Source organism: Pongo pygmaeus, chromosome 16, assembly GCF_028885625.2.
Source record: "Pongo pygmaeus isolate AG05252 chromosome 16, NHGRI_mPonPyg2-v2.0_pri, whole genome shotgun sequence".
Classification (NCBI taxonomy): domain Eukaryota; kingdom Metazoa; phylum Chordata; class Mammalia; order Primates; family Hominidae; genus Pongo; species Pongo pygmaeus.
In genome coordinates, this window is record NC_072389.2 from 103,757,426 (window position 1) to 103,780,118 (window position 22,693).

Genomic DNA, 22,693 nt, shown 5'->3' on the forward strand with positions numbered 1-22,693 from the left:
GACTGCCTCTGGGTCTCTCCTGGTCCAGTCACATGTGTCCAGGCAGGACACAATGGTGTCTCAGTTGCCTCATCTGTAAATGAAGATGATGATGATAGTACTTACACCACAGGGGTTACTGTCACGAGCTAACCCACATAAAACACCTAGCATATACATGACATAAATGTTAAATATTATTACTATTATTATGACTACAGTTATCTTTCTATGCATATACAGAGCTAAAAGGATAGAGAGCTAGTCAGGAAAACTGTTATAAATATCAGACCATTCCATAGATTGTATTTTTATAAAAATTACTGTATTTAATTTTAGCTGAATTTGAATTGAAGTTGAAAATGAAAGGACTAACTAAAGAGACACTTCACTTTGAAATAAATGTCTCTTTACCACACAAGTGTTATTTCCAAAAAGATCTTTCTAAAGCAAAAAATGAAGATTAAGGAAAACAAAGTAACAGTCAGATCCATTTTAAACAAATCTTTATGCTTCAGTTTTAGACGTGGGCTCTTAGCAATTCTGCCAAGATCCAATTGTTTGTTATTTTAGAACATTTTTAAGTGATTTTCAGGCACATCATGTCTGCAAGATGATCTGTACCCATAATTCTTATAATTATTAATTACAAGTTTTATACTTAAATGGATTCACTCCTCACTACAAAGCCATTTAACACATTTTCTCCTGCTTAGTTTACTTTTTAAAAAACCCTTTGGTTAGATGAGACTTACACAGAGCTATTTGTTGTTTGTTTTGGTTTTTATTTTTATTTATTTTTAAAATTTGCTTGTTCACTTTTTTTTTTTTATTGAGACAGTGTCTCTGTCTGTGTCCAGGCTGGAGTAAAGTTAGTGCCATCTTGGCTCACTGCAACCTCTGCCTCCCGGGTTCAAGCAATCCTCTTACCTCAGCCTCTTGAGTAGCTGGGACTACGGGCATGCACCACCATGCCGGGCTAATATTGGTATTTTTTGTAGAGATGGGGTTTCACCATATTGCCTAGGCTGGTCTCGAACCGGGCTCAAGCAATCCACCCACCACAGCCTCCCAAAGTGCTGGGATTACAGGCATGAGCCATTGTGTCCTGCCTTGTTTGTTTTTCAATTTCCAAAATGGTTCAAAGATGTTCACTTATTTCATGTTTGACAATATTTCCTTATTACCTTTAGATTTTGAAGGCACCTTGGCTATGAATAACCAAGTGTCTCTTATAGTGAGTCTTTTTGCCTTAAGACTTCATATTTTTTTGGTACAGGCAATCAGTGTAGGAAAGTCTGAGGCCAGCTGAATTTTTTTCTTTGTAGTAGCAATTTTACTTTTCTGCCTGGATTCATCGGAAAAAGAGTATTTATAAAACACAATAGCTTAAGTAGTAAGTGTCTAAATATTAAGAATTCTGGAACAATTTTTAAAAAATACGTATGGTTATTTGTTCTTTCAGAAAATTTTAAATATCAAACATATTTTTCCATTTGTAGGGTTTTTTGTTTTGTTTCAAAGACATCACTTTACCTTATGTTGAATGGTGCACAAACATATTAGTTTCTCTCCTATTTTAATATTTTTGCCTTTATCACTTACAATACTCAGTGATTATATCAGGTCTTTTCTTCACATCACTAATTTGATTTTTTAGATTTTTCCCTGTTCTTGGTGTTTCTAATTTTTTTTTAATTACTTTTTGTTTTCTTATTAAGGTATTATTTACATGCCATAAATTCACCCTTTTAATGCAGAGTTCTTCACGTTGATAAACAGTCATGTAACCACGACCACAATCGACATATAGAACAATCATTCATTTTCAAAATATTTGCTCACACCCTTTCGTGGGCCCTGGCAACCACCAATCTGTTTCCTGTCTGTATCGTTTTGCCTTTTCCAAAATATTATATAAATGCGATCTTATATTATGTAGACTTTGGCTTCTTTCATTTAGTGTAATACATTTGATATCCACTCATGTTGTTGCTGGCACCAGTAGCTTGTTCTTTTTATTGCTCTATACTATTACATTTTATGGATGTACCACAGTGTGTTTATCCATTCCGCTCCTGAGGGACATTTAAGTTATTTCCAGTTTGGGTTGATTGCAAATAAAGCTTCTATAAACATTTGGCTTTAAGTTTCTGTGTGAACACAGTTTTCATTTTGCCTTTGTAAATCTTTTGCCTATTTTACACTTGGATTTCTTGTTTTCTTATTCAATTTTGAGTATTCTTTACATATTCTGAATATAAGTTCTTTACCGCAGAAATGATTTGCAAGTATTTTCTCCCAGTCTGCAGTTATCTTTTTATATTTTTAACCAAATTTATGTTTGAGTTCAGTAACAACTGGGTTTTTGCTTATGTCCTACGATCTGAAAGTTCTCTTCTATTTAACTGCCTTTGATCATTTTATCTTGAGCTAACCCGAATTTTCATTCTTACTAAATTGCTCTGTAACATAAAACGATTGCTAATAATTTCCTTTCATCTGGTATTTTCTTCTAGCTTGGCTTCCTCTTATTTTTCACACCATGTTCCTCTGGCCCCCACCCCCACATATGTGGTACTTTTGCACCTGAAAGAGGTTGACTTGGTCATCATATTGCATTTTCCATCTGGCTTATGTTTGCCCAACTCTGATTAGGCACATGTTTGCTCTGATAAAGTCTGGGTTACTGTTTTCTCACTGATCCATTATTTTCAGATGAGTGAATATATCATAGTCCACTCATTTTCTCTACCCCAAGAACATGTCAGAGGTTCAGGGAATGCTAAACGAATGCTGCTTTTTAATTTTCCTTTCTTTCTTGTTTTAAAAAGAATGCCTGCATTCAGCTGTCCCTCCAAGCATTTGTTAAATATTCTTTACCAGGACTCATTTCATCTGGTTGGTGTGGGAGTAGGGGGTGGTCCCGCTCCAATTGGGAATACCCCCAATTCCCTGTGTAGTTGCCATGTCCTCTCTTTGGATAAAGAAAGTGACTGCTCTGTTGATCACATGTCTAGTTTCACACCTGTCACTCCAACAGCCATCTCCACTTGGCTCTCAGATAAAGAAAATGTAAAGAGCTCCTTTTCTTTGGAGATGGGGATATATAGTGAGAATTTTAAGGGTTCTGATAAGTTAACATGGCTTCTGAGGGTGGAGAGGGGTTATTAGGAACCATCCCCACTGAGGTCTCTCTGTCCTCTCCAAGACCTTCTGTTTTTTCCCTCGGCCATCAGGCTTTGGACTTTGTGGCTCCAGGCTAAACTTTTCTTCATTTGGTTACTATTGGTCCAAAACTTCACAGTAATTTTTTATTACTCTTTTATGCCTTTTATTAGACTTAGGAAAGGAAAATGGCAATTCACTCCTTACTTCTGACATTAATAAATTCAAGCCAATGCTTAAAATATTAAAATACTTCTGCACCTATCGGAAATAGTCACTGTGCTAACCCCACTCATGCAACCCCCCGAATCCTTCTCCATAGCCTTGGCTGCCCTGGTTTTTGCCCCCTAGAAATTCCCTACCTCATCTCCTGTTGATCCAGCTCCCAAAAGGCTGATGCCTGGACCATCAGAGGACTTCTAGGGCTCTGTACCAGCACTGCTGGTCACTGATGAGCGTGCCTGCATTGGTTGGTACCCAAGTGAGACTACCTGCTAAACATTTTCAGTGTCACCCCTACCTGTGATTACCTGTCTCATGACACTATTTTACCCAATTCTGTCATCTCACAGTCTGGAATATGAGTTCCTTGAGGGTAACACTTCAAGTAAAAAACATTTATTTAACCTCTTTTACATGCCATGTTCATTTTCCATTTAACCTTTCCCAAGATATAGCAAAGTTGGTATCCTTACCCCATTTTACAGATGAAGAGCCTGAGGGCCAGTGAGTTTTGGCAGCCTGTGCAAAGTTATCTTGCTAATAAGGGCCTAAAACAAGATTTAGATTCAGCCATGTTCCGTCAATTGCCTAGGAAAGATATTTCCAGTGGCATGTTTTTATAAATAGTACTGTGGAATAGGAGCGGCCTCCATATGATAAACGGGGTGACATTAATTTCCTATAACATGCATGCACCTGAGGCTTTTTTTTGAGGACTTAAAAAAAAATCTTTATATCTGTTAGAACATAGCAGACTTCTTACTTCGGGAGGCCGAGGCGGGTGGATCACGAGGTCAGGAGATCAAGACCATCCTGGCTAACATGGTGAAACCCCGTCTCTACTAAAAATACAAAAAAATTAGCCAGGCGCGGTGGCGGGCGCCTGTAGTCCCAGCTACTCGGGAGGCTGAGGCAGGAGAATGGCGTGAACCCGGGAGGCGGAGCTTGCAGTGAGCCGAGCTAGCGCCACTGCAGTCCGGCCTGAGCTACAGAGCGAGACTCCATCTCAAAAAAACAAAAATAAATAAATAAATGATTGTAAAATTAAGGCAAGCAAGGATGAATGAATGGATGAACTGATTGATTAGCTGATTAATTACTGTCTCACAAGGCACATTATTGGGAATATGCAAAGGCCGTGTAGTTGAATGAGAGGCAGTATGTACGGCATTTTAGAGCGCAGACTATGGACTTTCCCATAGTATGAATAAAATAGAATTTATATGATAATTCTCTATTAATAGACACTTAAGTTGTTTCCATTTTATATTATTCAATTAATGATGAATATCTTGTATGTATTTTGGGAAGCATGGGTGGATGTTCACATAGGTTAGATTTCTAGAAATAGAATCATTTGCTCAAAGGCATATGCAAGTTGAACACACATTGATACTTTCAATTTCCTTCCAAAGTGGCTCCTACCATTTTATACTGCTGCAAACAATTTATAAAAGAGCCATTTACCCACACCTTTACCAATGATGAGTACATTTTATCTGTATAATTTTTGTTAAAAATATCAGTGCTTCTTATACCAGTCAGAATGACAAGTAATAAAAAGTTAAAAAATAACAGATGCTGGCAGGATTACAGAGAAAAGGGAACACTTGTACACTGTTGGTGGCAGTATAATAAATTAGTTCAACCATTGTGGAAAGCAATATGGTAATTCCTCAGAGAGCTAAAAGCAGAACTGCTATTCAACCCAGCAATCCCACTACTAGGTATATACCCAGAGGAATACAAATCATTCTACCATAAGGACACATGCATGCAAATGTTCATTGCAGCACTATTCACAATAGCAAAGACGTGGAATCAACCTAAATGCCCATCAACAACAGACAGAATTATGAAAATGTGGTATATATACACCATAGAATACCACGCAGCCATAAAAAACAACAAGATCATGTCTTTGCTTGAACATGGATAGAGCTGGAGGCTATTATCCTTAGCAAACTAACGCAGGAACAGAAAGTCAAATACTGCATAGTATCACCTATAAGTGAGAGCTAAATTATGAGAACTCATGAACACAAAGAAGGGAACGACAGACCCTGGTACCTACTTGAGGGTGGAGGGTGTAAAGAGAGAGAGGAGCAGAAAAAAATAACTGCTGGGTGGGTACTAGGCTTAATACCAGGGAGATGAAATAATATGTACAACAAACTCCCATGACATGAGTCTACCTATATAACAAAATAAAACTTAAAATACACCTATGTATAATAAATATATGTATATTATATGTTATATGTATATTATATGTTATATAATATATACTATCTATATGTAATATACATATAATATTCTATATAGCTAATATATTTCTACATAGCTATATATAATATACGTTATATATTATATCTATTACATATGAATATTATATATATACATATATTCATGCCTTATAGCATTCATTTACATTTTCTTGTTTACCATTGAGGCTAAGCAAAATTACCACTATTAATAGTTGTCCTTTTTTTCTGTGAATTGCCTATTTATACCTTTTGTTCATTTTTAATTCAGTTGTTTATCATTTTATTAATTTATATTATGGATGTTAATCAGTTGCAACCAATTCGTTGGCCCAATGATGCCCCTGATTATTATTGTTATTTTACTTTGTTAAAAAAAAAGTAAGCATTTTTAATCTAATGATTGTTTTAGGGTGCAGAAGTTTTTGGCATTTTTATTGCAGCCAGTTGATCAGTTTTTTCCCTTGTGGCTTCTCAGAAAAATAGTGATTATAAAAGTATTCTTCTAAATTTTCTCCTAATAGCTTTATAGTTTTGGCTTTCTTTTTATTATTATTATTATTATTATACTTTAAGTTTTAGGGTACATGTGCACAATGTGCAGGTTAGTTACATATGTATACATGTGCCATGCTGGTGTGCTGCACCCATTAACTCGCCATTTAGCATTAGGTATATCTCCTAATGCTATCCCTCCCCCCTCCCCCCACCCCACAACAGTCCCCAGAGTGTGATGTTCCCCTTCCTGTGTCCACGTGTTCTCATTGTTCAGTTCCCACCTATGAGTGAGAACATGCGGGGTTTGGTTTTTTGTCCTTGCGATAGTTTGCTGAGAATGATGGTTTCCAGCTTCATCCATGTCCCTACAAAGGACATGAACTCATCCTTTTTTATGGCTGCATAGTATTCCATGGTGTATATGTGCCACATTTTCTTAATCCAGTCTATCGTTTGTTGGACATTTGGGTTGGTTCCAAGTCTTTGCTATTGTGAATAGTGCCACAATAAACATATGTGTGCATGTGTCTTTATAGCAGCATGGTTTATAGTCCTTTGGGTATATACCCAGTAATGGGATGGCTGGATCAAATGGTATTTCTAGTTCTAGATCCCTGAGGAATTGCCACACTGACTTCCACAATGGTTGAACTACTTTACAGTCCCACCAACAGTGTAAAAGTGTTCCTATTTCTCCACATCCTCTCCAGCACCTGTTGTTTCCTGACTTTTTAATGATTGCCATTCTAACTGGTGTGAGATGGTATCTCGTTGTGGTTTTGATTTGCATTTCTCTGATGGCCAGTGATGATGAGCATTTTTTCATGTGTCTTTTGGTTGCATAAATGTCTTCTTTTGAGAAGTATCTGTTCATGTCCTTCGCCCACTTTTTGATGGGGTTGTTTTTTTCTTGTAAATTTGTTTGAGTTCATTGTAGATTCTGGATATTAGCCCTTTGTCAGATGAGTAGGTTGCAAAAATTTTCTCCCATTTTGTAGGTTGCCTGTTCACTCTGATGGTAATTTCTTTTGCTGTGCAGAAGCTCTTAGGCTTTCATATTTAGATCTTAAATCCGTCAACATCTTTCTTTGTGAGTGTGTATGTAATGAGAGCAAGAGGAAAAAGAGGAAACAGATGTGTACTAATGTCTAACTTTATTTTCTAACTTGTTTCAACACTGTATACAGGTACTTTTGCTTAGAAAAAAAATCAAGAATCCACAGAAAACTAACTAGAACCTTTTTTTTTTTTTGAGATGGAGTCTTGCTCTGTCACCCAGGCTGGAGTGCAGTATCCCAATCTCAGTTCACTGCAACCTCTGCCTCCCAGGTTCAAGAAATTCTCCTGCCTCATCCTCCCGAGTAGCAGAGACTACAGTCATATGCCATCATGCCGGCTAATTTTTCTATTTTTAGCGGAGACAGGGTTTCACTGTTTGGCCAGGCTGGTGTTGAACTTCTGAGCTCAGGTGATCCACCTGCCTCAGCCTCCCAATGTGTTGGTATTACAGGTGTGAGCCACCGTGCCTGGCCCTAACTAGAACTATCTAATAAGATGGTTTTTAAGTGTATCTCAATATAAAAGGCTTTCATTAAGCAGTCATAAGCAATCTGTAATTAATGAGTGTTATCTCTGTCCAGTATCTAATTATTTTGTTTTGTTTTGTTTTTTGACGCAGTTTCGCTCTTTTTGCCTAGGCTGGAGCTAATTGTTATCTTTGTAAATCTTGACTTACTGCCTTGACCAGGGCTCAGTACAATGTTAAACAACAGCACTGGTAGTATACCTTTGATTTATTCCCCTTGGATGAGAAGGCTTCTGTTATCTCATCGGTACATATGATATATGTTGTACCTCACTGATTAATAACCTTCACCCAGTTAAGAAAGTTCTATTCGATTCCTCTAAGGACTCCAAATTCAGAAAGCCCTATTCCTGACTACAAATCATACATCTGGCCAGATGTGGTGGCTCATGCCTGTCATCTCAGCACTTTGGGAGGCCAAGGCGGGCGGATCACAAGGTCAGGAGATCGAGACCATCCTGGGTAACACGGTGAAACCCCGTCTCTACTAAAAATACAAAAAAATTAGCCGGGCGTGGTGGCAGGTGCCTGTAGTCCCGGCTACTCAGGAGGCTGAGGCAGGAGAATGGCATGAACCCGGGAGGCGGAGCTTGCAGTGAGCTGAGATCGTGCCACTGCACTCCAGCCTGGGCGACAGAGGGAGACTCTGTCTCAAAAAAAAAAAAAAAAAAAAGTCATACATCTACACTGGCCTCTCTGAAAATGGAAGAATAGAACAGTTTTCTCACAGTCTTCAATTAATTGCCTATTGAAGACCTACTCTTTCCCAGGGCCTCCTGAATCCTGGGATAGGAATTAATCAGAGGTTCTGCGGGAGGGCTTTTCTCTCACCTGTAGGGCTCATGTGTCTGCGGCTTTACTGTTTTGTGTTCCATCTTCCCTTTATGCCTTCTAGCTTCAGAGATTCCTCACTGTTCTCATCTGCAGGGAACATACCTCACAGCTTTTGGCTTGGCATGGCTGTGTGTTTATTTTTACTCCTACATTGCTTCTGTGACAAATGGTGGGATATGATTCAACAGTTTTATGTATTTTAAAAATGTAACAAAGTATTCTAGCGCTCTCTCTTCTCACAATGTATCTCAGAAATCTAATGACATAAGAGCTGCCTTGTTCTTTTTAATGACTGCATAGTATTCCCTTGTATAGCTGTCTCATAATTTATAATAAAACCAGTCTCCTACTGAGAGATCACCTTTAGGTTTCCTCCAATATTTTGCTATTACAATCAATCCTGCCACAAAGATTCCTGGGTAAACATTATTTTGCACATGTAGAAGTTTATTTGTGAGAAAATATCTGTAATGAAGATTCTAGGAGAAAGGTATATGCATTTTTAATTTTGAAAGACATTGCCAGACTGTCTTCCATGTAAGTCATACCACTTTAGAATGCCTATCGGGGGACATTTTTCATTCTCCCCTTTAGGTTGTCTTTATCTTATTGATTTGTAAAAGCTTATGTATTTTTGAAATTAGCTCTTTATTGGTCTTATGAATTACAGACATTTCCCCTGTATTTTTTAATGTTTTGATTATTTTTAGCTATGTGGAATTTTTCTACTTGTATGAAGTTGAATTTATCAGCATTTTCATTTGGGGTCCCTGCTTTTGTGTCATGCTCCAGAAGGTCTTTCATACCCCAAGCTGCTTTTAAAATTTCTTCTGTGGTTTACTTTAAAACCTTTATAATTTTACCCTTTAGCATTTAAATTTAATACATCTGGAATTCACTGTAATATAAAGTATAAAGCATGAATCCAACATTTTCTCATCCCCTGAGGGACAGCCCCAATACATTTATTTTGAATGCTTATAAGCCATTCGTACCAGCCCCTCCCTTAGCCAGGTTCTCTCCATTTACAGGAGTTCTTGAACAACCCCAACTCCTCTTTCTTAACACATGCAGCGCCTGCTAATTAGTCCAACATGTGAATGGTCTAAGGTATCACTCCTATGTCACCAGTGTCTTTCTCTCCAGAATGAATCCTATCAGCATAAAAAATGTGATCATATTGCCCACTAAAAACCAAACACATTTAAATGAACTCTGCCACCATCCACCCCCTCCCCACCCCAGGTTTCCTCTGAGTGTCCACGCACCTTTATAAGATGACTCCTTGAAAGAGTTGCCTGTTGTCTGCACTGGGCTGTCTGTGATTCCTCTCCTCTGACTACACTGCCTCCTGGACCCAGCATCAAAACAGGGCTTGGCAAGGCCACCAATGACCTCCCTAGGCTAATGGTCTCCAGTGGCTGGGTCTCAGCGGTCTCCACGCTACTTGATCTATTGGAAGATTGGCAGCATAAATCTCTCCTGTAGAAATGCTTCTTGACCTGATTGTAGGTAATGGCTCTCCCTTAGCCCTCTTTCTCTTGCCTGCTCTTCCTTCTCAGTCCCCTCTCCCAGTTTCTCCTCATCTGCCTGTTAATTATCTATGCTCCAGGGCTGAGTCCTCAGACCCTCTCCCTCTTCTATCCCTTCTCTCTCCCTTGGTGAGCTCATTTGGCCTCCTGGTTTTAAACAGCATTTAAATGCCAAGGACCTTCAGGGTGATGTCTCCATCCCAGACCTCAGCACTCAGCACCAGACTCCTGTATAATTGTCTATTTGGCATCTCCACTGTGTGTCTAATTGAACATCTCAAATTAACACTTTCAAAAAAGAATCTCTATCTCCAGCTCCCAAACCTGCTCCTTCCTTGCCTCCACCTAAATAAATGCCAACTTCATCCTGGCAGCTGTTCCGGAAAAGCCCTTGGAGCCGTCCTTGGCATTTGTCTTTGTCTCACATCTCGTATTCAACCAATCACCAATCCTATTGTGTCTACCCTGAGAATGGATTCAGAAACTGACCACTGCTCACCATGCCTGTCCTAGGCCCCAGGCCCCAGGCCCCAGCCTCCAAATTGGTCTCCTGTTTCTGCCCTTCCCCACGGCCAGAATGTGGTCCTTTGCAGGCAGTTCCCAACCTGTCATGGCTCTGGGAATGGCTCCCTCCAGTGGGTCCCATGCAATTCACATGGCCTCTAAGGCTCTCGAGGACCTATCTCAGAGGTCTCTATTCTCACCTCCCACCATCCTCCCCCTGCTCCCTCTGCAGCCACCACACGGGACTTCTCCACACTCCTTGGATATATCAAACACCTCCCTGCAGCAGTGCCTTTGCACCTGCCTTTTCCTTATCCTGGAATGCTCTCCTCAGGTGGCCACATGACTCACACCCTCACTTCCCTTATACAAAATCCTGATCTCTGCTCAGCATCAGATTCGAGTGGCCTTCCCTCATCTCTCTAAAGCAGCAGCCTCCGCCCCAACACAGGCTATCCCCTCCCCGGCTCACTTCTCTCCATAGCACCTAGTCCCTTCTGTATCATGTGCCGGTCTGATTTCTCTAACTCCACACCCTAGATGTGAGCTTCTTGAGAGCTGAACTTCCACAGCTGAATTCCTAGTATCTCAAGCTTGCCTGGCTCAGAGGAGGCATTCATAAGCATGCACTGAATAAGGGAAGGAATTCTGTCCAAGGAGCATCTGGTATATATCCTGCCTTCTAAGGCACAGTGAGTAGACGTACAGTCAAAGGGACTCAACTTTCACAGTTCAGTTAAAGGAACTCTGTGCTAGAGCAAATAAAACTCCATTATATTCCCATATTTGGTATAACCAGGTGGAAGCCTTGGATAAGTCCATTTATTGAGTGTCTAAAATTCCTTACCAGAAGATAAAGTTCATCCTACAATCATACACAGTTCACTGGAATTTGGGTAGAAAGTGTGGGAAAATACATATTATAAAAGCAGACTTTTCAACTCTCCCCTGACCCTAATCCTCCTTTTAGTCTCACTACCTTGTGAATGGTGCCTGGATGGGTACAGCGATCCAGACACCCTTCTCCACACCTCTCCAACATCCAAGAAGTCAGCAACAGAAGCTCCTTCATTTCTCTCGATTCTATTTCCTTCCCACCTTTCCGTGTACCTCTGTCTTAGAGCAGCCTCATTTGTGCGGATTGCTGAGAGAGCTCCCTAAATGGCCTCCTAACCTCCAGTGGTGCTTCCTTTCTGTCGATGCTTCACCCTGGAGTGCAAATATGTCCCAGTCCCTCCCTTGCTTGGAATCTATCAAATGTTCTTCCCTTCACGTCAGGTTCAATCTCCATGAATGATCACACAAGACTCTCCACATGGCTGAAGCTTCACTGTGATCATGTACTGGACTCATTACCTACGTTTCTCAAAACCCATGGTGCAATTCCAGACCTCGGTGCGTCAGCCTGTGCCACTCTGTTTTCCCAAAGCAGCCCGGCTTGTCTCACCTCCCTCTAATGTCTGCCTTTGCTGTCCCCTAGCTCCTGTATTTCCTTCTCTCAAAGCCCTTTCCAGAAGGCTATAATGCTAGCTGAAGTGTCTACCTCCCCAAGCTAGACTCTGAAAGGAAATAGCTCTTTCTACTCCCAGCCCTGCAACCAACCATTATGGGCACTCAATAGGTGTAAAATGGGCCGGTGAAGGTGTGGAAGCACTTTGAAATGTTTATAAAACACTAAACAGGTATCACTAAGGTATTGTTACTGCAGTGTGGAAGACTGTGCAGAGGAAAGGTGCCGGGGAAAGACTGGTCCGTGTGCCTTTAGTGCCATGCCTCACGTGCTTCCAGCCAAAGTCACATTATCCATTTTGCACTTATCACCTCATTCATTTCACGACTGCCCCTTTGCCAAAATATCCCCAGGATGCTGTCTGCAAATCACAAAAGTGGTTATTCAGCTTATTTTGGGAAGCCAAACAGAAGCCCATTTCAATTTCACTGTTCAAATAAACATTCTACCTACTGGACTTTGATTCCAGCTGGAAATGGACGAGGTAGCTATGTATTCTCTCATGTTTGCAAGAGAGGAAGTTGCTGGCCTTGCCATTTACTCCTTTAGGTCAGCCAAGGACCAGGACAAATGTACATTACACACTGAGCATATATCTGGAAAAAGCAAATATCAGAAGAAAACGCTGTGACCTTAAGAGCAATCCAAAGCACAGAGCCCTGAAAAGCTCCTTGCAATTTGGGTTTTTTCCAACAGAGCAACACATTAAGTTGGACCATTAACCCAAATGAAAGGTTTCAGATTTATTTCATTGGCAGATGGAAATTAAGTTGCAGAAACATATCCAGCACAGGCTAGAGTATATTTAATTTCATTTATTTTTAATTACACAAGTAATACATGAATATATTGTCACTATAAAAATTCAAACAACACAGATGAAGTTAACGTCGCTCTTGACCAGTCACTACTCCACTCATTCCCCCTGCCTGAGAGTTACTGCTGCTATCAATTTGAAGTGTCATGAGACACACACAGTACACACACACATTCACACACCAAGATATGAAAAATAACTATTTAATCTTAGCTTTAGCTAAGGCCCCAAGATAATAAATACTATATTCTAAAGTAAAATACAAGATCATTATGGAGGACACCAATGGAAGTGGCCAAAAATTGTTACGTGACTCTTAATTCCTGAACTATGTCAAGGACCTGAAAGGACTTTGAGAAGAACATTAAGTGGAGAGAGGTTTTGATGAAAGCTGTCAGCCATCCACCTCCATGGAGACAGTGAGAGATGATGCATTTTTGTTCTGCTCAAACAAAGAAAAGCTTCAATGGGACAATTTTGAGAACTTGATACATGTCCCTGACACGGTCATACTTGGCCATCTTTTTCTGTATAAGTTTTGCATTTTTGTTTCTCAATAATCCCTTTCTTATTCTCAAGGTTAGGGATATACTCTATTTTTCTGATGTTTTTATTGTTTAGGCATTTGATTTGCCTAGCTTTTTGTTTTCATGGTATGATAAGTGACCTTAGTGAAAGTGACCTAAATTTACTTTTTGCCAAAGGGATAACAAATTATCTCAACACCGTTTATTAAGTAAGTAGCCCTTCATTACACTCTGGCTTGGAGGCCACTTTTATCAGATACTAAAATTCCAAATATTCACTGGTCACTTTCTGAATTGTATTCTGCAGCATTGATCTACTTGTTTATTCCTTTAAAAGTGCATTTGTAACAATTCAATTGTGCTTCCTTTTCTAGAGGTTGAGAACAGCACAAAAATAATGTTATACTTATCATTGTGTGTTTTTCAGATGATTCCAGGCAAAGTAAAACCTGGGTTGTGGTGACAGCAGCACCCGTGTCTGATGTCTGATGCAGACCCTTCCATGAAGGCAGGTCACAGACTTGCTCTCACCCTCAGCCCCTCTGCATATAATTCTCAGTTTCTCCAGAAAGCATTTTCCCTGTGCTTCAGAGGGACTATTTGTCTAACAAAGACATTTGCCATTTTCCACTCCTTCTTTAGCCTCCCTAGGAGATGCCCGGTGGTACATCTATGAGGCTAACACGGTGCATCCACACCTCCATCCCTGTCCCTGTCCTGCCACATGGCTGCCTCTTTTGAGGACTCCACCTCGGTCATTGAATATACTCTGGAGGGCATAGTGATCTAGCCTTCCCATTGTTTCTTACTTCTTTTTGCAGCACTGTCTTCCTTAGAATCAGGCATAAAATCATGGGACTCCAATGGAAGACTCGGGAGACCCTGGCCCATGGCCCTGCAGACAGCCCCTCATGGGCCCAGATAACCCTTCATCCATATGAACTGAGGACTGTAAGATATCCACAGCTTCAGTTCTCATAGCTGGGACCTCTGCTTTATGCCATAAAGTTTACCGAGAAACAAGCATTTGTTCACTCTTCTGGGCAGTGGGCACAGTGCTGCATCTTTATGAGGCTTTTGTGAGGACTAAAGAGACCCTATATGCTCAGTTCATTATAAGGGCTTAGCAGGTGCTATTAACCTTTCCTTCTTACTGAATCAGGCTGACACCCAGAGGAAGCACTGCCTCTCCTCTGAAGCTTCCCCTACTACAGTCTCTGGCTCATCGCAAGGATCTCTCTGGGTTGACTTATATTTGTTTCTGGTCTTATATTTTTCTCTATGGACAGACTTCTATTTTCAGAAGATATATATTTAAGTCACAATATTCTAGACTCTGGCTTAGTTAGACCAACAGTCTCTTGATTGTCTGTGGAAACTGAATCAGGAACACCCCAGAGAGCTGGCTCTGGATGTAATTCACAGCTTCATTTAATTATTATCATCAAAGTTAATGAAGGCCATAAACTGTTTCATAACATACCAATGGGCAGTATGATTGGAGGGAAAGCTGGACACCTCACCATAAAACTGGCACAGCAGAAAAGGCTCGACTAAACAAAACCTTCTTATGAAGAAAAAGACAATGAAACCATGTTCAGTTTAGTGAACCTTTCACACTTGGTAACATGAATGTTAAGTCAAAAGAACAAGGGAGCTATGAGCTTTTTTATCAAATTTTTATTTCAGGTCAAATAAGCAATTTTGTTCATTTGTTATTAAGTGTAAAGAGAGCTTTCGGCTGGCTATTTAGTTACAACTTTATCTCATTCAATAAATGTATTATCTGAACTGCTTTTAAAGTTTTACTCTTGGATTCCTGAAATACTATCTCAATGGATTTGCCGATTCTGGATGCTTCATATAAATGGAATCATTCATTATGCAACCCTTTGTGTCTGGCTTCTTTCATTTAGCAGGATGCTTTCCAGGTTCATCCATATCGTAACAAGTATCAGTATTTTATTCCACTTTAAAGTTCTGTAATAGTTACGATCTATTTGGTATACATATATGTATATATTAATTTTGCTTATCCATTTATTCATTTATGAACATTTGGATTGTTTCTACCTTTTGGAATTGTAAATCATGCTGGTACGAACATGGACGTACACATACCTGCTTGAGACTCTGCTTTCAATCCTTTTGGGTATATACATCAGGGTGGAATTACTGGATCATATGGTAACTCTATGTTTAACATTTTAGAAAGTGTTTTCCCCACGCTGGGTGGAAAAAGCACAAACACAAACTACTTTTCCTCTGCTCCCATACCACAACAATTACACAGAAGACTTCTGTGTCCAAATGTGTGTGTGGTTTTCTCCTACATACCAAGAAAGCAATCAGTTCTGCAGCAGACACTAGCTGGGTATCCTCTAATTCAATTCAATACTGATACTATCTACACAGAGTTAGCATAGCTCCCACAAGTTAAGGGCTCAGTCCTACAAAACTGCTTCCACCCCACTTCTGATGCCAATCACAAGCACAGGTTGTTTTGCCCATTCTTCTGAACTGCTGGCTATAAATCCAGAGTCACATGATCCCCAGCTTAAATTCGAGTAATTTGCTAGAGTGGCTCACAGAACTAAGGGAAACACTCATGTTCACCAGTTTACTTTTAATATAAATGATGTTACAAAGGATATAGATGAAGAGATATATAGGTCAAGGTATTGGGGAAGGGGCACAGAGCTTCCATGCCTTCCCTGAGCATGCCATCCTTCAAGAACCTCCACATGTTCAGCTATCTAGAAGCTCCCCAAAGCCAGTCATTTTGAGATTTTATGATTGAGGTAAACCATTGGACACTGGTGATCAACTTAGCCTTCAACCCCTTTCCCCTCCCAAGAGATTGAGAGATGGGGATGAAAATCCAACACTCTAATCATTTCTTGGTCTTTCTGGGGGCCAGCCCCCATGATATGGTTTGGCTGTGTCCCCACCCACCACCCAAATCTCATCTTGAATTGTAGCTCCCATAATCCCCACATGTCATGGGAGGGACCTGGTGGGAGGTCATTGAATCATGGGGACAGGTTTTTCCTGTGCTGCTCTCATGAGAGTGAATAAGTCTCATGAGATTTGATGGTTTTATAAAGGACAGTTCCCCTGCACATACTCTCTTGCCTGCTGCCATGTAAGATGTGCCTTTGCTCCTCCTTCACCTTCTGCCATGATTGGTAGGCCTCCCCAGCCATGTGCAGCTGTGAGTCCATTAAACCTCTTTTTCTGCATAAATTACCCAGTCTTAGGTATGTCTTCATTAGCAGCATGAGAATGGACTAATACACCCCATTTGAAGCTACCTAGGGGCTGTCTGCCACCAGTCATCTCATTAGCACACAAAAAGACATTATTTTGGAGATTTTAAGGATTTTAGAAGTTGTATGTCAGAAAACAGGTCAAAGACCAAGTATATATTTTACATTATCAAACCTACAATAAATGCCTAACAGGCAATTAATCATAAAACAAAAGTATGGAAAAACAAAAGTTTATAAGTCAATGTATGTCACACACACACAGGCTGCCATCTGCCTTTTTTTTTTTTTTTTTTTTTGGAGACAGAGTCTTGCTCTGCTGCCCAGGCTAGAGTGCAATGGCATGATCTCAGCTCACTGCAACCTCCACCTTCCAGAGAATCCAAGCGATTCTCCTGCCTCAGCCTCCCAAATAGCTGGGATTACAGGCACGTGCCAACATGTCTAGCTAATTTTTGTATTTTTGGTAGAGACGGGGTTTCACCATGTTGGCCAGGCTGGTCTTGAACTCCTGACCTCAGGTGATCCACTCACTTCGGCTTCCCAAAGTGCTGGGATTACAGGCATGAGCCACCGTGCCCAGCTTGTCATCTACCATTCTAAATGCCCATGATGGTGACAAGTCCCCCTGGTGTTCTAAGACTAGCACACCCCAGCAAAAGGAACAATAGGGACGGTCTGTTCCACAAATCTTTCATTCCCTCCCAGGCACATGTGATGCCAAACTTGGGCTTTTCATGATAAGAGGCATGTACTGACTTTCCCTGCTGCCTCGAGTTTAGCCAAGAGTAAACTCCAACTCCCTTCATTGCTTCCTACTAACTAAGGGTTGAAATGTACAGCATGCTTGCATAGGAGACTGGCATGCTTCCCAGGGTCATTCTAAATGGTACCCTTCTAGATATGCAGACACCTAAAAAGAAATGACAGGGGTTTCTCAGGCCAAGGGTTCTAGGTTGGCATGTGACCTCACCCAGAAAGTGGAGCACCCTGTGCGGGCTGCATCCAGGTCACAGGGTCAAACAGAGTTCACTGTGAAGCAAGCTGGTGAGGAACATGTTGGGGAGTCCTGGAGAGTCTGCCGATGCCTCCACAATCAGGCCACTAACTTTGCTGACTCAGGGAACATTTTAAGTACAATAAACATCCTTCCACTTAATATATTTTGGGAGTTTCTTTCAGCAAATCTATTAGAGACGAAATGAAAATCACAGTCTTGAGAAAAGAGAATTAGTCATATACAAAATTTTGATCCTCATTCTTAAGCCGCTGGGCCACAGTTGGAGGAAAAGCATAAAGTGTCAGATAGAGAACCCCCGGCCTGGGCAAGCATGATCAACAAGAACTGGGTATGTCCAGTAGCCAGAAATCACTAATACATTCCTATCCCTCCCTTTTTCCTATTTCCTACATAGCTAACTTCCTGCTCCACAGGCATCTTAAGAAAAGTAGACCCTCTCTCAAAAACCATTGTGATTCCTCATTAAGAAAGACTAAAGGGAGTTGAGTCATCTTAGAATCTCATTACAATGTGATAAAGAATCTTACCTTAGTTCCCCTAATATATTTTTGTGAATTAGAAAGTAAATTTTGAAATGTGAGAGTTACTGTCCTTACTCTTTTTTTTTTTTTTTTTTTTTTTAACATAAATGCAAGCTCTTGCATTCCTCAAAAAAGCAAGTACATAGGCAGGTGGTTTCTGGATCTCAGAATATATCAACAGAGAAAATAATTAGAGAGAAAAATAATTAGAATCAATGTTTGATGGACAGGTTATTTAAATTAAGTGCCCTTCCTCTGACTCCAGGCACTGTGTAGATTCACAGTGGAGAAGCTGGTCTTACAGCTGTTACAACATTGGCCAGCCCATTTCACAGGGCCTGGCCTAGTTTTTATAGGAAATGAAGCAGGTGAATGTCAGTGTTTAGGAGCCAAGACTCCATTGTTCTCTTCTGTTGGGAAAATCTCTGAGGCATTGTTTAACAATATGCAAAGTGGAATTTCTTTCTGACTGAGTCATTCTTTTGTTGAGTCCAGGAAATTAAAGAGAACAACATTATTCCTGTGCTAAAAATGCGTAGTACATAGTGATTACACGACACATCAGGAGGCTTTGAATTTGTTGATGTGAAGGTAACAGATGACCATATTAATGTGATGTAGTTACAAGTAAATACAACGCAGAGGGCTAAGGCTATTTGGGATATACAGGTAATCTTCGAGGACCCAGCCAGGAACCTTAGAGACCTCATAGATTCCCCTAGGAGAACAAATGACAGAATCTGACCAGCTTGCCTGAGATACCGTATAGGAGACATATCTCCATCTCTGGTCTTGTGACATGGTATCCAGACTCTTCTACTTTGCTACATTCACCTTTTTATAAGGAGATTTTTTTTTCTCAGATCTTGGAAAGTTGGGGGGAATAAGTGATGGATTCAACGCACTGTTGCCTGCTTTCTTCCCTTTCCCTTCCACATCCCTGTGGGACTGATTCTCTGATCTCCACTGCAGAACTCTTGTGTTTTTGATGTGATGATATACCCGTAAGAAGCAGTGTTGTGCTAACTTCGGCAGCACGTATTGGAATGGTAAGAGAAAATCAGCATGGCCCCTGTGCAAGGCTGACATGAAAATGTGTAAAGCATTCCATTTTTAAAAGTAAAATAAAAACATAAAAAACAGCAGTGTTGATTAGAGAAAAGAAGTACTAGTAACAGTAGCCAGGATACGAAATAACTGTACAAAAATCAGTAACATTCCTATACACCAACAACATCCAAGCGGAGAGCCAAACCAGGAACACAATCCCATTCACAATAGCCGTTAAAAGAATAGAATACCCAGAAATACAGCTAACCATGGAGGCGAAAGACCTCTACAACAAGAATTTCAAAACACTGCACAAAGAAACCACAGTTGGCACAAACAAATGAAAAAGCATTCCATGCTCACAGAAAGGAAGAATTAATATTGCTAAAATCGCCATATTGCCCAAAGTAGTTTACAGATTCAATGCTATTCCTATCAAACTACCAATGGCATTCTTCACGGAATTAGAAAAAACTATTTTATCACATGGAACCAAAAAAGAGCCAGAATAGCCAAGGCAATCCTAAGCAAAGAGAACACAGCTGGAAGCATCACATTACCCGACTTCAAACTAGACTATAAGGCTACAGTAACCAAATCATCATGCTACTGGTACCAAAACAGACACACAGACCAATGGAACAGAACGCAGAGCCCAGAAATCATGCTGCACACCTACAACCATCTGATCTTCGACAAACTTGACAAAAATAAGCAATGGGGAAGGGACCATCCATTCAATGAATGGTGCTGGGATAACTGTCTAGTCATATGCAGAAGATTGAAACTGGACCCCTTCCTTATACCATATACCCAAATCAACTCAAGATGGATTAAAGACTGAAACGTAATATCTAAAACTATGAAAACCATGGAAGATAACCTAGGCAATACCATTCTGGACATAGGACCTGGCAAAGATTTTGTGATAAAGATGCCAAAAGCAATTGCAAAAAAAAAAAAAAAAATTAACAAATGGGACTTAATTGAACTAAAGAGCTTCTGCACAGCAAATAAACTGTCAACAGAGTAAACAGGCAACCTACAGAATGGGAGAAAATGTTTGCAAACTATGCATCTGACAAAGGTCTAATATATTTTCAGAATCTGTAAGGAGCTTAAACAAATTTACAAGTAAAAACAACAACTATGAAAAAGAGGGCAAAGGACATGAACAGACACTTCAGAAGAATACATACATATGGCCAAAAAGCATATGAAAAAATGCTCAGCATCACTAATCATCAGATAAATGTAATTCAAAACCACAAAGAGATACCGTCTGGTGCAAGCGAGAATGGCTATTATTAAAAAGTCAAAAAATAACAGATGTTGACTGGATTATGAAGAAATAGAAACTCTTATCCACTGCTGGTGGGAATGTAAATTAGTTCAGCCATTGTGAAAAGAAGTCTGGCCATTTCTCAAAGAACTTCAAACGAACTACCATTTGACCCAGCAATCCCATTATTAGGTATGTACCTAAAGGAATATTATTCTACCATAAAGACACATGCACATGAACGCTCACTGCAGTGCTACTCACAATAGCAAAGACATAGAATCAACCTAAATGTCCATCAATAGTCAACTAGATAAAGAAAATATGATGCACATACACCATGGAATACTATACAGCCATAAAAAAGAATGAGATCATGTTCTTTGCAGCAGCATGGATGGAGCTGGAGGCTGTTACCCTAAGCAAACTAACACAGGAACAGAAAACTAAATACTGCATGTTCTCACTTATAAGTGAGAGCTAAACGTTGAGTACATGTGGACACAAAGAAAAGAACAGATACTGGGGCATACTGGAGGGTGCAGCATGGGAGGAGAGTGAGGACCGAAAAGCTATCTATTGGGTATTACGCTTATTATCTGGGTAGTTAAATAATCTGTACACCAAACCCCTGCAACATGCAATTTACCTATATACATACCTGCACATGTATGCCTGGACCTAAAATAAAAGTTTTTTCTTAAGAAACAGGAGCATCTACCTATTGAGTACATACTATGTGCCAGGCTAAATTTTTCACAGACATTCTGCACCAGAAGGTAACTAGAAAGCTAAGTCCAATGCTGTCAATATAAGCATATAAAACTGCACCATTGAAAACCACCTCATGAACTACCAGCACACCACACTATGAAAATGTGCTCCAGTTGAAGCCTCTCTTTTATTAATTGTCCTCTATTTATCAGAGATGTTTTAGTGAACCTAGAAATTCATTTATACTAATGCCTTAAGTACTGAATGTAAAATGATTATTTTTGCAATTCTTGGAGGATATTCAGAGAGTCAGTTCCAATGCGTCTGGTAGTCTGAATCTGGCTAGTGATGCCAGTGAACATCTCTTGTATACACCGGATGGATCAGAGATTACTTAATTTAATCTTCAAAATACACTGGTTTTCAGATGAGGAATCAAAGCTTCAAACAGGCTAAGTAACTCACCGCTAATCACATCAGTAATAAACGATAGAGTCAATCCTTCCACTTACACTTAGGGGAGCAGTCCTGTCTTCAAGGCTGGCTGAGGAGCCCTTCTCTGAGTTTTAGCTAGCTCTCAGAGACCCTCTTTGCCAACCCCAAAGCCAAGAGGTTAAGCAAAGCTTGCATTTGGGGTCTTGTTGGAGCCTGACCACCAAAAAGCAGCTATTGGCTCTCCCTGACTAAAAGCTTCTCATTTTCTAAGACTACTTATTTGGGTTTCATTGCAAAGACCAGCTGGGGCTAAAACAGGCAAACTCATGCTCCACAAAAAAATACCATCAGATTATTTTAAAAACTCAAGAAATAAGAAGAGGAACCACATTTAATAGAGAACAATTAGCAATAACATTTGAGAAGGCCTTTGACCTGAATTTCCTAATATATCCAGACAGAACTTGACTCAGAATCATTTTCTTTGGAAAAGTATTTCAGGTTTTTTCCAGAAACATTTACTTAACTTTTCCTTTTTTTTTTTTTTTTTTTTTTTTTGAGGTGGAGTCTCACTCTGTCACCCAGGCTGGAGTGCAGTGGTGGGATCTCACCTCACTGCAAGTTCCGCCTCCTGTGTTCAAGCCATTCTCCTGCCTCAGCCTCCCAAGTAGCTGGGACTACAGGCACCCGCCACCACACCCTGCCAATTTTTTGTATTTTTAGTAGAGACGGGGTTTCACCGTGTTAGCCAGGATGGTCTCGATCTCCTGACCTCGTGGTCTACCTGCCTCAGCCTCCCAAAGTGCTGGGATTACAGGCCTGAGCCACCGTGCCCGGCCGGTTTTTTTTTTTAATGTACTCCAAAACACATAGTTTGAGTTAATTTTGAATGTCAAGATCAACCTTCCTTTGGATCTGTGGGAAAACTCCAGACAGCACAGGACAGTAGAATGTGCTTTCT

At 40.2% G+C, this 22,693-nt stretch overlaps 1 long non-coding RNA gene and 1 pseudogene across 1 annotated transcript in view; one reads left to right on the forward strand and one right to left on the reverse strand.

Annotated features, from left to right (window-relative positions):
* Positions 1-22,693, reverse strand: part of LOC129014518 (uncharacterized) — a 123,198-nt gene that overhangs the window by 32,740 nt on the left and 67,765 nt on the right. The gene's annotated exons all lie outside the window — the stretch shown is intronic.
* LOC129014765 (U6 spliceosomal RNA) lies at positions 19,273-19,368 on the forward strand (annotated as a pseudogene).